This window comes from Phacochoerus africanus, chromosome 15 (assembly GCF_016906955.1).
Source record: "Phacochoerus africanus isolate WHEZ1 chromosome 15, ROS_Pafr_v1, whole genome shotgun sequence".
In the NCBI taxonomy this organism is placed as follows: domain Eukaryota; kingdom Metazoa; phylum Chordata; class Mammalia; order Artiodactyla; family Suidae; genus Phacochoerus; species Phacochoerus africanus.
In genome coordinates this window covers 113,423,143-113,440,407 of record NC_062558.1, presented here as the reverse complement: position 1 = coordinate 113,440,407, position 17,265 = coordinate 113,423,143, and positions in this window count along the sequence as shown.

The window sequence follows — 17,265 nt, the reverse complement described above, 5'->3', positions numbered from 1 at the left end:
CCTATAATGACTCAGTCCAAAACAGACCCTTTCTCCTCCTTCCTGTAGTCCTTAAGACCAGTCACAGGGGAGGAGGTATGAATGGGGCTTATGAGTTCTCCCTCATTCCCACCTCACGTTTCCCTCACTCTTCTGGTGTTGCTCTTCATATGGCCCAGGCTGCCTTGTATCCCTCCAGGCACCCCCAGGACTGTTGTTCCTTAGCCCTAACTGTCATGGGGCTGCAGACAGATGGTCCTCCGGAGGCTGGGTTCCTGGGGTAGCCCTGGATTAGGCTGTTGGGAGAAGCAGGGGAGGGTACTTGCCTAGGAGAGGGTTTAGATTGAAGGAGCTTTGAGTGTTTGAATGCGTGGGGGACTCCATCCCTATTTCACTGGTGAGATCCCTTTCCCCTACGTGGCCTCTAGCCTACCAGCCCAGCTGAGATCTGAACTAGTCTCCCCTGAGGTTAGCACCGTTGGTGGGAAGGAATAGCCCACTAGGGGCTGTCTCCTTGTTGGCTTTGGGTGGGAGCATAGAGGAAGGAGTGTGCTTAAGCGCTATTGCTAGGAGCACCTGAAGCTCCACAGAGAGATGGTAGGGGAAGTAGAGCACTTTTCAGACTCTGGTTCCAGATAGTTCCTCTCCCCAATTCCCCTCCTTCCTCACCGTTATAAAAGATTGGCAAGATAGACCTTGCAGTGGGTTGGAGGTGGAGTACCTTCTTAGCCTGCAAAGCCCCCTGCTCAGTCTCCTTTATCTTCATCCAAGGCCAGGGAATCTGAGGCCTCAGACTGTTCCCCCCCCTAATATCTCTGGGTCTGAAGTAAGGCCTCACACACTTGCATCTCTGTGCAAATCCTCCCACCCCACCCCACCCCCAGCCAAGCTGACAGAAACCAGAGGAAATGACTGCCTGGCCCACCTGGCCCCCTCTCCGGTCCATGCAGTTAACCTTGACCCTGCCCTGCTTCCAACCCAGCTCCTCAGAACTCCAAGGCCTGCATTTGTACACACACACATTCCACCCTTCTGCAGCCCTGATCTGACTGGGTGACATTTACCAGCCAGCTGTGACTGTCAACTCACCCTGGAAGTCCTAGGTACTACCTGTCTGCAGTGCATCTGTGTCTGGCACTAGGTGTACATTTGGCCTTTTTTGCCTGGGTTTGAGCTAGTAATATGTAGTGATTTCTGAGCCGAGAGAGGCTTGTATATGTGTATGTAAGGGAACATAGACGTGGGTGAGTATGTATGTGGGCTGGTATATGCATTTGTTTATGTTGTATGTCTTGGATTCATTCCTTTCCCCTGATACTCATTGAGCCAAGTGCCAGCCCCACCTCCAGGTGCTTCTCTGAACAAGGCAGAGAAGGCATGACTGCTTGGTGTGAGTCGGAGGCTACAAGCATTTAAAAGAGGATGTGTTGTTGAATGCATGGCTCGTTTGGGTTATGGGACTGCTGGAGCAGGCATGTGGCTGGGTTTCAGCATTTGCAGTTCACATTCTTTACGTGTGTATGTTTCCAAAAGAGAGGTGGAGTTCCCTTCATGGCTCAGCAGTTAACCAACCTGACTAGGATCCATGAGGATTCGGGTTCAATCCCTGGTCTTGCTCACTGGGTTAAGGATCCAGCGTTGCCGTGAGCTGTGGTGTAACTCGCAGACGCAACTCAGATCCCGTGTTGCTGTGGCTGCAGAGCTCTGATTCGACCCCTAGCCTGGGAGCCTCCATATGCTTCGGGATCGGCCCTTAAAAAAAAAAAAGAGAGATCCAAGGGGGGCGGTCAAGGGGCGAGATAGATTGCTAGGCACTTCTTGGGGGAAGGGAGTGGGCCAAAGAGACAGGGGAACCCATTTTTTGAACTCAGGAAACACAGTGGCCAGTGACTTCCTCTGGAGCTCCAGATCTGGCTCCTCCTTGTTTGCCCCAGCGGCCCCTCTGGGGAAAGGCCCTCGTTTAGGAGGAATTGCTGGGGTGGGGAAAGTGAGAAGCCCTAAAAAGCACTCAGGCCCTCTGTTTCCAGGCACAGGTGAGGGCCTAGGCCCAGGCCCAGCGTGATGCTGAAAAACTTGTTTCAGCCAACTGTGTATCCCAGCCAGCTCCACTGCAGAGGCCCAGGCCCTGACCCCCAGACTCCCAGACTCCCAGCTCATCCTGAACCCAGTCCCTTCCCCTTGTTTCCTACGCCAGTCCAGCCTGATCTCCAGCCCCGTCCTTAGGACAGCTGGTCTAGTCTAGCACAATCCCCATTCCCTTTTATACCTTGAGCTCAGTCTGGCCTAATGGCTATCCCTTTCTCCAAAGGTAAGACTCTAGCCCAGTCAGCCCAGCCTTGTTCACTCTGACCTCAAACCCCTTCCTCTAAGATGAAAAGTTTGGAGCTGCTTCCCAGGGACTCCCCCCATCCTTTTTTTTTCCCCCTCACAGAGAAAGGCCTCATTTGGGGGATTGCTAAAAGTAGAGGTGAGGCGTTCCTGTTGTGGTACAACAGTATTGGTGGTGTCTCTGCAGTGTCAGGATGCAGGTTTGATCCCAGACGGGCACAGTGGGTTAAAGGATCTGACGATGAATTCCTGTTGTGGCTCCGTGGTAATGAACCTGTGTAGTATCCATGAGGTTGCACGTCTGATGCCTGGCCCTGCTCAGTGGGTTAAGGATCCGGTGTTGCCATGAATTGTAGCGTGGGTCGCAGATGTGGCTCCGATCCTGTGTTGCTGTGGCTGTGGTGTAGGCCAGCAGTTGCAGCTCTGATTTGACCCCTAGCCTGGGAACTTCTATGTGCTGCAGGTGTGGCCCTAAAAAGGAAAAAAAAAAAAAAAAAAAGATCTTGCACTGCTACAGCTGCAGCATAGGTCACAACTGTGGCTTGGATCTGATCCCTGGCCCAGCAACTCCATGTACCACAGGATAGCCAAAAAAGAAAAAGAAAAAAGAAAAAAAAAGTAGAGGTGGGAATATGGGTTTAGGTGCTATGGCCTAAAGGATGAAGAGAAGGACAGGGAAGATGGAGATGAGTGGTAGGGGGTGCTGAGGATGCCCCGGGCATGTTCTGGGCCAGGCTAAAAAGAAGGGAATGTGTAAAAAGCTGAGTCAGTAGCCCTCTAGTTCCAAGCAGAATGTCAAAGATGGTGATTTTGACCTCCACTTGTCTCATCTGTCCAGTACCCAGAATATACCATGTGGCCACGGTCCTATTTTCAGAACCCACCTCTGAGGCTCCTCTCCACCCCACCCTGAGGTCTTCAATGAAGCAGAACAGGAAATGGGGGCAGACTGCATACTCTGCGGTTCTTACCCCAGGGAATGGGGGGAACTGAATGGGAATGGAAGCTGACCTACACCTCCAGGTTCCTACTCAGTCTTGGGAAGGGGCTATTTTCCCACCAAATCTGGGGCCCTTTTCATGAAGTAGCTAAACCCTGGGTTATTCCCCTCCCTGCCCTACCTCTATGCCACTAGCCTACTTCTCCAGGAGGAGAACCTAGAGACAGTCCCTGGAGAAAAGTCTCAGAGAGCTTTGGGGAAAAAGAAGAATCTTTCCTCATGGCCCCCAGACAAGTAAGGCTACATGGAGAAAGTAAGCATAATTTCTCTCCTTTGCCTTTAATGGATATCAGGTGCACAGAATTAGATTAATCACACCCTTATTTCATGACACACTCTTTTCATTGCCCAACGCACAGGACATTTATTTAATTATAGTACTGTTGTAAGAACCCATCAGAGAGAGTTTCTGTTGTAGCTCAGCCGTAGCAAAACCAGCTAGTATCTGAGAGGATGCCGGTTAGATCCCTGACCTTGCTCAGTGGGTTAAGGATCACAGCGTCTCAGTGAGCTGTAGCGTAGATCGCAGACACAGCTCAGATCGGTGTTGCTGTGGCTGTGGCGTAGGCTGGCAGCTGCAGCTCTGTTTCAACCCCTAGCCTGGGAACTTCCATAGGCCACACACACACACACAAAGAACCCATCACGTGAAAACTAGGGCCTTGGAAATAACTGAAGTTCATCCTTCTCCCAAGGTATCTTTTTTCCTTTTTATATGTTTATCTTAGTTGTTTAAATTTTAAAGTCTTTTAAAAAAATCTTATTATAGAGTATATAGTATCTTATAGAGTATATAGTTTTTGGCTGCTTATTATTTTTACTTAACATTATTAAGATTCATATTGTTAACATATTGCTGTAGTTCATTCATTTTGAGGGCTGTGTAGTGACTCTACCACATTGTATGACTATACCACAGTTCTTCATTCTCCTGTCACTGGACATCTGGGTTGTTTCTATCATGGTTTCTGCTATCGTGATAAGACTTCCTATGAACATTTTAATTCCTATCTCCTCTTGTACACATGCAGACTTTTTCTTGGTTATATATTTAGTTATGATCTCTGCAAACTCATGTTTCCACCTCTGAAGTCCAGGTCTGTGTGCTTTTCCTATGGCAGAGGATCTAGGGTTAATTTGCATTAAAGTTCAAACATTTATTGACTACCTGCTATATAAGCTACTCTCCATTAATTCAGCCAGTCAAACTATATTTAGTGAGCATCTATAATATGCCAGGAGCTGGAGATAAAACAGTGGACAAGAAAAACATGATTTATACATTGGGTAGGGAAATAGATATTTTAAAAATGGTTGTGGAGTTCCCTGGTAGCTTAGCAAGTTAAGGATCCAGTGTCGTCACTGGTGTGGTTCAGGTCACTACTGTGGCATGGGTTCAGTCCCTAGCTCAGGAACTTTTGTATGCAGTGGGTGTAGCCCCCCCGCAAAGTTGCATATGTATGCAATTACAATTTATATAGAACGGAATAGTATAGGTTAAATATGTAATAGGATTTTTTTTTTGGCTGCACACATGGCATGCAGAATTTCCCAGGGCCAGGGATCAAACTGGAGCCACAGCAGTGACAAGGCAGGATCCTTAACTGATAAGTTGCCAGGGAACTCCTAAATATATAATAGGGAGTCCAGTTTAAACCAGTGTGGTAAAGAAGGCCTCTCTAAAGAAGTTATGTATCACATGTCTTGAAGGGTGAAGAGAACTTGACCAAGTAAAAAGCATGGGGAAGAGGATTTCAGGTAAAGGAAACAGGACCTGATGCTAGGAAGTGCTTAATAAGTTGGAAGAATAGAATACCCATAGGTTCTGAGCCTGGTGAACAAGGGGAAGTGATGGTGGCAGGAGAGAGGCTGAGGCCAGATGGGATAGTGCCATGGTGTCAATGACGATGATAATAGCAGGTAACATTCATTCTGCACTAGGTATTTTGAGAAGTCCTCTATGTCAATTGTTTCTTTGAAAGCTGATCACAATTTTGTGTTACAGGTACTGTTATTATCTCCCATTAACAGGAGAACTCTAAAGGCCAGAAACTAAGGCCAGAGAGGCCAAGCAACTTGCTTAAGGATCCAGAAATAGCAAGGATTTCAAATTACATCTAAATGTAATGGACTTCACTGCAGGGTCTAAGTAAGGCAGGTCATTAATAAGACCTGGCCCCTGCCTTCCTGAAACTCCCAGAACAGGGGAAAGTCAGACCTGGCCACAATATGGGTAAAAACACATCAGGGAGCAGGATTAGAAATCTGCAAAGTACTATTGACTTATAGGGAGAGAAATTTGTTTTGACCAAAGAGATCTGAGAAGACTTCTTGCTAAAGGTGAAATTCATTGTCATTATGGAAGGGAGGTGGACCTGTGACAGGTAATTTTGTCAAGGATGAGCAGACATTCTAAGTAGAGGGGTAACTTTAGGGAAGGTACTGAAGCAGCAAGGTCAGGGGAGGGAATGGTGGGTTCTTGGCTGGATAGGAGAGAAGGAATCAGCAAAACGCCCCTGCATAGTCTTCCTAGATTGTAGAGAGTCTTGAATGACAGGCTGAGAAGTTTAGGAAATTTTATAGGGAGTGGGAAGACACCAACAGTTTTTAAAAAGAGAAGTGACCTAGTTAGATTTTTTTTTTTCTTTTTAGGACTGTACCCGAGGCATACGGAAACACTCAGGCTAAGGGTTGAATCAGAGCTACAGCTGCCGGCCTACACCACAGCCATAGCAACACCAGATCCTTAACCCACTGAGCAAGGCCAGGGGTCGAACCTGTGCCCTCATGGATACAGATTTGTTTCTGCTGAGCCATTATGGGAATTCCGATTTTTTTTTTTTTTCCCTAATAAGATTAGTTTGGCATGGTGTATGAGACTAGAGAAGAGGGCTCAAGTAGGGAGCCATGAAGTCCATGCTATTAGCAACTTAAAAGAAAAAGATCCTAACTTATAAAATAAATTGTACAAGATTAAATAACTAAATGTAAGCAAATAAAATTAGAAGAAAATAAGATGAAGTAGTAGTCATCGCCTTTCTAGAAGTATGTGTGGAAGGATAAACTTGTAAGTTTTTATTTTATTTATTTATTTTTTATTTTATTTTATTTTTTTGTCTTTTTGCCATTTCTTAGGCCGCTCCCGCAGCATATGGAGGTTCCCAGGCTAGGGGTCGAATCGGAGCTGTAGCCACTGGCCTACACCAGAGCCACAGCAACTCGGGATCCGAGCCGCGTCTGCAACCTACACCACACTCACGGCAACGCTGGATCCTTAACCCACTGAGCGAGGCCAGGGATCAAACCCGAAACCTCATGGTTCCTAGTCGGATTCGTTAACCACTGAGCCACAACGGGAACTCCTAAAACAGCTTTATTGAGATATAATTTACATACCATACAATTCACCCATTTAAAGTATCTAATTTGGGGAGTTCCGGTCATGATGCAGTGGGAACATATCTGACTAGGAACCATGAGGTTGTGGGTTCAATCCCTGGCCTTGCTCAGTAGGTTAAGGAGCTGGCATTGCCATGAGCTGTGGTAAAGTTCACAGATGTGGCTCGGATCTGGCGTTGCTGTGGCTGTGGTGTAGGCTGGCAGCTGCAGCTCCAATTAGACCCCTAGCCTGGGAGCCTCCATGTGCTGAGGGCACGACCCTAAAAAAAGCAAAAAAAGCAAAAAAAAAAAAAGGTACCCAATTTGGAGTTCCTGCTGTGGTGAAATGGGATTGCCGGCATCATGGGGGTTCTAGGACGCAGGTTCAATCCCTGGCCCCAAACAGTTGGTTAAGGATCCAGGTTCCCGAAGCTGCAGCTTAGGTCATGACTGTGGCTCGTATCTGATCCTTGGCCTGGGAACTCCACACACCGTGAGGTAGCCCAAAAAAAAAAAAAAAAAAAAGGAGAGAGACAGAATCCTGAATTAAGGCATTTGAAGAAGGACTGGGGAGAGAAGCAGGAGAGTAGCTATAATTTAGCTGTTTACTGGGTGGGGGAGTGAGTAGGTGGGAAGGATGGAAGCCAGTATTAAGGTTTGGAGGAACCGAGGACACCAGGGCCATGAACTAACATCGAGATCCCTGAAATAATCAGCACAGGGGTTTAGAGCATGGCTCTTGCTAGAGACACCCCTGTTTTGAATCCTGGCCCAACCCCTCAGAGGTGGGTAACCCTGAACAAGTTACTTAATCTCTTTGAGCTTGTCTCCTCATCTCTCAAATGAGGGTAATAATAACACCTGTTTTAGAGGGTTGTTAGGAGGATGAACTGATATAGAGCGTTTAAAAAGGGCCTGGCACAGAGTAAGCTTTCAGTAGAGTTTAGCTTTTATGATACGCCCTGAGGCACCGGGAGATGGGGGCGCGTGGGGCTAAAACTTCTCAGTCCCTCCCCACCTGTCAGACCAGGAACAGTCCCTCCACCCTCCCCTCTCCCAGCCTGCTCACTGCTGGGAGGTCACCCCAGGAGATGCTTCAGAGCCCACAGGAGTGGGAATGGCTGGGACCCTGAAGCAGGATGTGTGGGAGGATTAGAGTGGAGGAATGAGAGAGGAGCTAGGAAACTGCAAATAGACCAGTCCAACAGTAAAGCGGAGAGGCTCTGGAGCACCCCATCGGAGACTTTCTGTCCCGTGAAAGTACATCAGGATGCTTTCTGGAGGAGGTAAGAAGAGACATGGAAGAGGCTGTTTCCCTTTGTCCAGGAGATGCTGGCTAATTGGGTCCATTCTGCCTCACTACTTTGCCTTCTCCCCTACCTAGACCTAGACGTGTGAGGACATAGAAAACAAGGACAGCCAGGGGGACAAGAGGATAATGGGGAGTTCTGTTTGCAAGTTTGGTCTTCAGAGACCACCTCAGTGCCATCCCTGTCCTGTGTACACAGGAGATAGGATGTATGAGTAGCTACTTGGATGTCTGGCCGAACCTAACCCCATGTTCCCTCCAGCATCCGTTCCAGTCTTGAAATATGAGGCTGGCTACATAACTGTACCTGGGGGTTGCCCTCATCTTGGGTCTGGTGCTTTTCCTGTCTGGTGTCATCCTGTACAGCTGCCTATGTGAGTTCTGCAGTGGCTGTTCCTTCCATCAGTCTGGTTCCCAGCACCTCCTATCTGCCTGCTTCCTGCTGGCCACAACCACGCTCCCTCCGTATATTGCCCTTCCCCTTCTCAGATCCCACCCCTCATGTCTGAATGCTAGTCTCTCAGACCAGGAGCGACCTCTGGTCTCCTCAGGAAGATCCCATCCTAACCTGTAACCCCTCCTCACCTTGTGCAACTTGCTCCCCACTTTGACTTTCTGGGCCCCAATCCCTCCAAGAACCTTTCATCACCCAGAACTCCCCAAACCCAGCCCCTTACTGTACCCCTGTGCTGTGGTTCCTCTCACCTGCCTCTGATCTCTCATCCATTTTCCTCTCTCATCCCTGACTCCCCACCTCTGTCCATCTTCTCCTAATTTCCACTCCCCTACCCATCCTCTACTGACTCCCTCAGCCAACCTCTCTGTACTTTCTGACCTGGCCTTGAGTTCCTTCCCCCTCTCCTTCCTGCCTTGTCTCAGGAAGCTAGAGACAGGGGCTAGAACACCCACGTCATAGGCAATCAGCAGCTGTAAGAGGCCACCTCCTTCAGCAGCTCCTCCCTTGGAAATAGTTGGATCAACCTTTGCTCCTTCCTTAAGTCCATCCTTCAGGCACTTGAGGAGACTTAACCCTCCCTCCACCCCTGGGAATTTCTCTGTGTCCCAGACTCAGATCCCACCCCCACTCCAGAATCCCAGCCTCCCAGAGAGCCTGGGTTACACCCATGGGAGTGTCAGATTCCAGGCATCACAATCACAGATGTGAGGCACTAGTTCACCCAATCTCATATCTCTGTCCCTTCTCCCCAGGGATTTCTTGGCTGGAAACCCTTTTCCCTCAAATTTTCCCCTACTCCTTGAATCCTGCCCCTGCTCCCTCTACCTCCCAGGACATGGGTATAAACACTTATTATGGATAGGAGACCATCTGAAGAATCCAATCCAACCTGTTGGGCGAGGTGGAAACTGCCTGCAGGGGAACTAGGAGGGCTGGGAGCTCTGGTGGTTCATTATCATCCTGTCTCCCCCAGACTTCAGGCCCTTGCTGGGTAACAACATGTGGATCGCCCACCATGGGTATCTCCATTATGTTTTTTTCCTACACCATCAAGCAATTCTCCAACACCAGCTGGGTGTCCTACGGTTCAACTCAATTCTGACACTACCTGGAGAATAGATCAGATCCCACAGGTTAAGGGTTCAGTCCTATAAAACCGCCTTCCATTTCATATGCCAGTCATAACTCCAGGTTGTTACCTGTGTTTCTGACCCACTGGCTAGTAATTGCAGGTTGCCATGGCCCGCTCCTTGGTTTGATTAATTTGCCAGAGTGGCTCAGGGAACGTAGGAAACCAGTTTACTTATTAGAATACCAGATTATTACAAAGGATATTAAAGGATATGAATGAACAGCCAGATGAAGAGCTACACAGGGGGAGCTCTGGGAGGCTCAAGCTCTCCCTTTGGAGCCTGGGGTGCACCACCCTCCTGGCCTGTGGATTCATTCTGGTTCACCAACGTAGAAGCTCTCCAAATTCAGTCCTTTGGGATTTTTATGGAGACTTCATGACATACACATGATTGACTAAATCATTGCCCATTGACAACTAATTCAACCTCTAGTCCCTGTTCCTTCCCCAGAAGTTGGTGCTAGAACTGAATATTCCCACTTTCTAATTACTTAGTTGGTTCCCCTGGCAACCAGCCCTAACCTCAGGTGCTTTACAAAAGTCACTTCATTAACATAAACTCTGGTGTAGTTGAAAGGGGTTTTTTTTGTTGTTTTGTTTTGTTTTTCTTTTGGCCGTGCCCATAGCATGTGGAAATTCCCTGGGCCAAGGACTGAACCTGCACCACAGCAGTGACCTAAGCCGCTGTAGTGACAACTCTGATCCTTAATCCACTGTGCCACAAGAGAACTCCCTTTTTGTTTTTTGTTTGTTTGTTTGTTTTTTATGCACCTGTGGCATATGGAAGTTCCCAGGCTAGGGGTCAGATCAGAGCTGCAGCTGCCAGCCTACACCACAGCCATAGCAACTCAGGGTCCAAGCCATGTCTGAGACCTACACCACAGATCATGCCAGATCCTTAACCCACTGAGCGAGGCCAGGAATTGAACCCTCATCCTCATGGATATTAGGTTTGTTACTGCTGAGCCATGACGGGAACTCCCAAAGAGGTTTGTTATGAATGTTAGTACACATTTATCACTTAGGAAGTTCCAAGGGTTTTAGGATATTTGTGCCAGAAATGAAGATGAAGACAAACTATATATTTCTTATTATAAATTACAATATCACAGCATCAAAAGCTCATGCTGGAATCCTTTTCTGAGCAGATTGAGAGTGAGAAGGATGGTTTGGGAGGTGGCTGTGGGTGGGCAGCCCAGCACAGGCCCAGGAAAAACAGGCCCACAGTGATAGCTGTCAGGACCTCCTAGCAGCATGAGCAAATGTTTGGGAGGAGGGCACAACTGTTAGGTTTGAATCTTGCTTCCAATTCAGTGGAGCCTCATCATAGACACATTTAGACCAGTAGAGCTATTTGCACTCAACAAAGAACAATTCCATATCAAACAACTTGGCAGGGTAAGAAGAGATATGGCATCTTAGTTACACTAAGTCTGAGTTCAATGATTCAAACATTTTTGGCACAACGTGGACCCTAAAAGCAAGCCAGCTTCCAAATCCGGTGCTCAATGTCCATTGAAATAGCAACTGGTTCCAAACTGGCTGAGCTGGGCTTATTGAGAGGTCGTCACCGCTTTTTTTAAGGTAATTTAAGGAATTTTCATGTTTTGATTATATGTTGACTTTAAAACCTTGTCCCTTTGATATAATTCTGTTATACTTTGTGACTCTTTCTCAGTCGTTTCTCCTCTGAGCCTCAGTTTCCCCCTGTGTAAAACAGAGTTAGAGAAATTGACCTTAGAGATGCCTAAAGTTCCTAACCTATTAGTGCACTCCAAACAATATGTATAGAATTTACAACTTACAAGTACGTTTTTCCACATTTATTTTTCTCTTTTAATTCTCAAAACTGTCCTATGACATAGATCCTATTACTTTTACTTTTTTTGGCCACCCCAGGGTATATGGAACAGATCTGAGCCACAGTTGCAACTCAAGCCACCACTTCAGCAACACCAGATCCTGAACCCACTGTGCTGGACAGGTGTTTGAACCTGCGTCCCAGCACTCCCAATGTGCCACCGATCCCGTTGCGCTACAGCAGGAACTCCTACTTTTCCTTTTTTATGGTGGAGGAAATTGAGACTCAGTAAGAAAGCTATTCAAGGTTACACAGACAGTAAGAAAGTTAATCAAGTGGTAAAAGCAGGATTAAATCCTTGTGAGTTCTTATCCAGTGTTTCTCCAGGTACATTCCTAACAGTTGGGAAGGCATGCCACAGGGAGGAGTGCCCCAGACCGATGGGGCAGGTTCTCTTGGAGCAGATTAAATTTGAAGCATGTTGTATTTTTACATGTACCTCCTTTGCTTTATAAGTGTCAGTGCTCTTGGGGCTTTGTTCATATATCTGTCTTTCCTAAGTACTATGTTAAGCTCCTGCTGCCAGGGCAGCCCATTCCTGTCTGGGGGTCCAATCCTGGCGCTGAGAGGGGTGACCCAGGTCCACAGGGGAGGGAAACGGTGCTGGCCTAAAGCCTGTAGACTTGTCTCCTTTCTAGTCCCAGATCTCCCACCAGCTAGCCAAGGATCCAGTTTGCCTGTTTGCAGCTTAGTTTTCTCTGTAGTATGGACATCATAACCATTGCCCTGTGGGCTTCAGAGGGTAGGAGGATCAAATGAAGTGACTGCCAGGGAGGTGACAGGGAGGTACTTTGAGGTGTGAAATACTCTTATTCTGTGTGTGTGTGTGTGTGTGTGTGTGTGAGAGAGAGAGAGAGAGAGAGAGAGAGAGATTTAGGGAGGGTGGAAGTTATCCAAGGAGTCCCCAGGATTGTGGCCTCAGCTTGGCCTGGCAGAGCACTTCTTCCTTGGGCTGAGGTCAAAGACAGGTCCTCTTCCCACTGTCAACACCAGAGCCTAAGTCCTGTTTGTTGTTCTTGGTTCCTCTCCTAGCAACCAAAGCTTTGAAGAGGGTTCTGCCAAGCAATGGGGACCTTGCCTCTCAGCTCACTAAGAAGAGCAGCTGACTGAACCAAGAGCTCCAGACTCTGGACAGCAGCATTAGACCAAGTGCACGTTCACAGCCTAAGGCTCAACCTCAGCCTTAGCCTGATGAGGGGGCCTCCTGAGACCATCAGCCCTTTACTACTATCCTGATTTTGACCCGGAAAGGTAGCCTTCACCTAAGATATGCACCCTGTCCTTAGGGAGATCTGATGGGGAAGCCCCGATCTCATTCTTGGGGAGCTTTCCTGGGCTGTTGTCACAAATTATCTCACAAACTTGGTGGCTTAAACCAAAAGAAATTTATTCTCTCACAGTTTTGGAGGCCAGGAGTTCAAGGGCAAGGTGTCCACAGGTCGATTTGTTCTGGAGGCTCTGAGGCTCCCATTTCTCTTCCCCAGATTCTGGTGGCTGGCAGCTCTCCTTGGTATTCCTGGACTTATAGATGCATCATGCCAAGCTCTGCTTCCATCTCTGCATTTTCTCCTTTTCTCTCTTATAAGGAAACCCATTCTTGGATTTAGGACCCACCTTAGTCCAGGATGGTTTCCTTTTGAGATCTTTACCTTAGTTAAATCTGCAGGGATCCTCATTCAAAATAAGGTCACATTCTCAGGTTCTGGGTAAACATCTTTTGGGGGCCACACTTCAACCTACTACATGTACCTCCAATTTGATGGGGGAGACCTAAGCTCATTCTTCGAGAGTCCTTGAGAATGAGAGAAGAAATCTGTCTCTACAGAGGAAAGAACTTGACTCCCAGCCTGATCCCCAAGAGCCTATATTTATTTATTTAAAACTTGTGCAAACAGTCATTAATCTTTTTAATAGCCATTTTAATTGAAATAGTTAATTTACAATGTTATATTAGCTTCGGGTGTACACAAAAGTGATTCGGATATATGTATGTATGTATGAGTGTGTGTGTGTATATAAATATATACACACATACTTTTCAGATTAATTTCTTTTCTTATTTTTTCTTTTGCTTTTTAGGGCCACACCCGTGGCATGTGGAGGTTCCCAGGTTAGGGGTCTAATTGGAGCTACAGCTGCTGGCCTATACTACAGCCACAGCAACGCAGGATCCAAGCCATGTCTGACCTACTCCACAGATCACAGCAACGCTGGATCCTTAACCCACTGAGTGAGGCCAGGGATTGAACTCAAAACCTCATGGTTCCTAGTTAGATTAGTTTCTGCTGTGCCACAAAGGGAACTCCCAGATTAACTTCTATTATAGGTTCCCAAGAGCCTTTATTTTTAATTAGTTAATTAATTAATTATTTTTTTTGCCTTTTCTAGGGCTGCTCCCATGGCATATGGAAGTTCCTACGCTAGGGGTCTAATTGGGGCTGTAGCTGCCAGCCTACACCACAGCCACAGCAATGCAGGATTTGAGCCGAGTCTGCGACTTACACCACAGCTCACGGCAATGCCGGATCCTTAACCCACTGAGCAAGGCCAGGGATCGAACCCCCAACCTCATGGTTCCTAGTCGGATTTGTTAACCACTGAGCCACTACGGGAACTCCCCAAGAGCCTTTAAATTGAGACAGGCACAAAAATGTTAGTGGCAGGGAGGGAGGGGTCAACCTCGGCAGAATCTGGACCACTGTTCTCTGTAGAACAAAGTGTCACTTCTGGATTTGGAGAGGGAGGAAAAGGCAGTGTCTGCCTCCATGAGGGAAGTGAGGCCAGCAAGGTGTGTGGTCTTTGCCTACCCCCTTTCTCTTCTTCCAATTTCCAGATGTTAGTGAGCTGATATTGGTGCTATGCTTTTTTGAAAATGAATGTCTATATGATCATAAACAAAGTATGATGGGAGTTCCATTGTGGCTCATCGGGTTAAGGACCTGACTAGTATCCATGAAGACACAGGTTTGATCCCTGGCCTCGATCAGTGGATTGAGGATCCAGTGTTGCTGTGAGCTGTGGTGTAGGTCGCAGAAGCAGCTCAGATCCTATGTTGCTGTGGCTCTGGTGTAGGCCGGCAGCTGTAGACCCAATTTGACTCCTAGTCTGGGAGCTTTCATATGCCACAGGTGTGGCCCTAAAAAGCAAAAAAAAAAACAAAAAACAAACTAAAAAACAAAATAGGATGGTCCCGAGGATGGGAGTTGTCTTAATATGCTGGGAGAGCCATCAGGGTTAAGTCCCTAGAGGGTCTTTTGTCAAACCAAGCTAACTCTGCTTTTTCCCTTATTTGTGAGGGCCTAGCCATTCAGCCGGGTTGTTTTCTTTCTTGGTGATTTATTTTAAAAATTTTTTAAATTATATTCGATTTACAATGTTCTTTCAATTTCTGCTGTACAGCAAAGTGACCCAGTCATACATATATATTTACACTCTTTTTTTTCATATTATTTTCCATCATGTTCTTTCACAAGTAATTGGATATAGTTCCCTGTGCAACACAGCAGGACCTCATTGCTTATCCATTATAAATGGACTAGTTTGCATCTACAACCCCAAACTCCCAGTCCATCCCCCTTCCCGCCTCCCCCTTGGCAACCACAAGTCCATTCCCCATGTCTGTGGGTCTGTTTCTGTTTTGTAGCTAGGTTCCTCTGTGCCATATTTTAGACTCCACATATAAATGGTATCATATGGCATTTATCTTTCCCCTTCTGACTTACTTCGTTGCATCCATGTTGTTGCAAATGACATTACTTTGGTTTTTTTTTATGACTGAGTGGTATTCCATTGTGTATATGTACTAAATTTTCTTAATCCTTTCACTGTTTTTTTCTTTTTTTTGGTTATTTTGTCTTTTAGGGCCGCACCCACAGCATGTGGAGATTCACAGGCTAGGAGTCCACTTGGGGCTGTAGCTGCCATCTATGCCACAGCCACAGCAACGCCAGATCCGAGCCTTGTCTTCAACCTACACCACAACTCATGGCAACACTTGGATCCTTAACCTTCTGAGGGAGGTCAGGGATCCAACCTGCATCCTCATGGTTGCTAGTTGGGTTTGCTAACCATTGAGCCATGACAGGAACTCCTTAATCCATTCACTGTTAAGGGACATTTAGGTTGTTTCCATGTCTTGGCTATTGTGAATAGTGCTGCAGTGAACATAGGGGTGCGTGTATCTTTTTGAATGAAAGGTTGGTCTAGATATATGCCCAGGAGTGGGATTCCTGGATCATGTGGTAACTCTATTTAAGTTTCCTGAGGAACCTCTATACTGTTTTCCATAATGGTTATACCAATTTACATTCCCGCCAACAGTGTAGGAGGATTCCCTTTTCTCCACACCCTCTCCAGCATTTATTATCAGTAGACTTAATAATGAAGGCCAAAAAAAGAAAAAAAAAGGAGTTCCCATCACGGCTCAGCGGTAACAAACCCACGACCTATGAGGGTACAGGTTTGATCCCTGGCCTCGCTCAGCGTGTTAAGGATCCAGTGTTGCTGTGAGCTGTGGTGTTGGTTACAGATGCAGCTTGGATCTGGTGTTGCTGTAGCTGTGGCATAGGCTGACAACTGCAGCTCCCGTTCGACCCCTAGCCTGTGTATTTCCATATGCTGCGAGTGCAGCCCTAAAAAGCAAAAAAAAAAAAAAAAAAAGGCCATTCTGACCAGTATGAAGTGGTTCCTCATTGTAGCTTTGATTTGCATTTCTCTAATAATTAGTGATATTGAGCATTTTTTCATCTGCCTGCTGGCCATCTGTATGTCTTCTTTGGAGAAATGTCTATTTAAGATCTTCTGTCCATTTTTCGATTTTTTTTTTTTTCCGTTGAGTTGTGTGAATTGTTTGTATATTTTGGAGATTAAGTTCTTGTTGGTTGCATAGTTGTTTGCAACTGTTTTCTCCCATTCTGTAGGTTGTCTTTTCAGGTTTTTTGGCCACACCCGCGGCATGCAGAAGTTCCCAGGGCCAGGGATCGGACTCATGACACAGCAGAGACCCAGTCTGCTGCAGTGACAATGCTGGACCCTCGACCCACTACCCCACAAGGGAACTCCAGCTGGGATCTTTTCTTTCCCATTCTAGGGTTCTCTTCCTGAACTTGGAGTCATACAGGCCTTGCAGTTGGTACCACCTCATCCTTCCTACGTACTGCAAGAGCCTCAGGCTGCTTACATCCAACTCAGCCTCTGGGGTTCCTCACTCCTGTAGACTGGATGTGGAATGGGGCACCGGCTCTCCTCACACCTCTTTGCCTCCCTTGTTAAGATCTCCCTAAAGACAACTGCATGGTACCTTTTCCTTTCAAGGGTTTTACAGTTGATCACTGTGACGAAAGAGACCCAAAGTTACCAAATCTGAGGAAGGTTTAAAGATTTCAGAAACCTGGGAAACTTCTGCCAGGCCTATCATGTGGAATGAAAGGGCAGCAGCAGCCTGGTTCTTTCACCTCTCCTCTTAGATTTGTCCTGAAGACACTAACCAGGGCAACCATTCCTATTCCCCTGGCTGCATTTGAGCATCTCCTGGCTGGTTTCTCTCACCTCTCTATTTCCTCAGACTCGTGCAGGAACAGTCCCTTTAGGGAAGGATTTTTTAGCCACAAAGGCTAAGGAATCTCATTCTGAAGAGGTCCTAGTAGGGTCAACTCCTAGTCTCCCCTTTCCTAGAATTAGTTGCATAGATTTGGGGTTAGAGGAACTTGGAACTCTATTAGGGGACCCACAGTCTCTCTATGGTATCCCAGAAAGAGTGGATAAGAAGGCACAGACCTTGTGGCACATATGGGGTGGGTACCACTCCTGTTGCAGCTCCTAT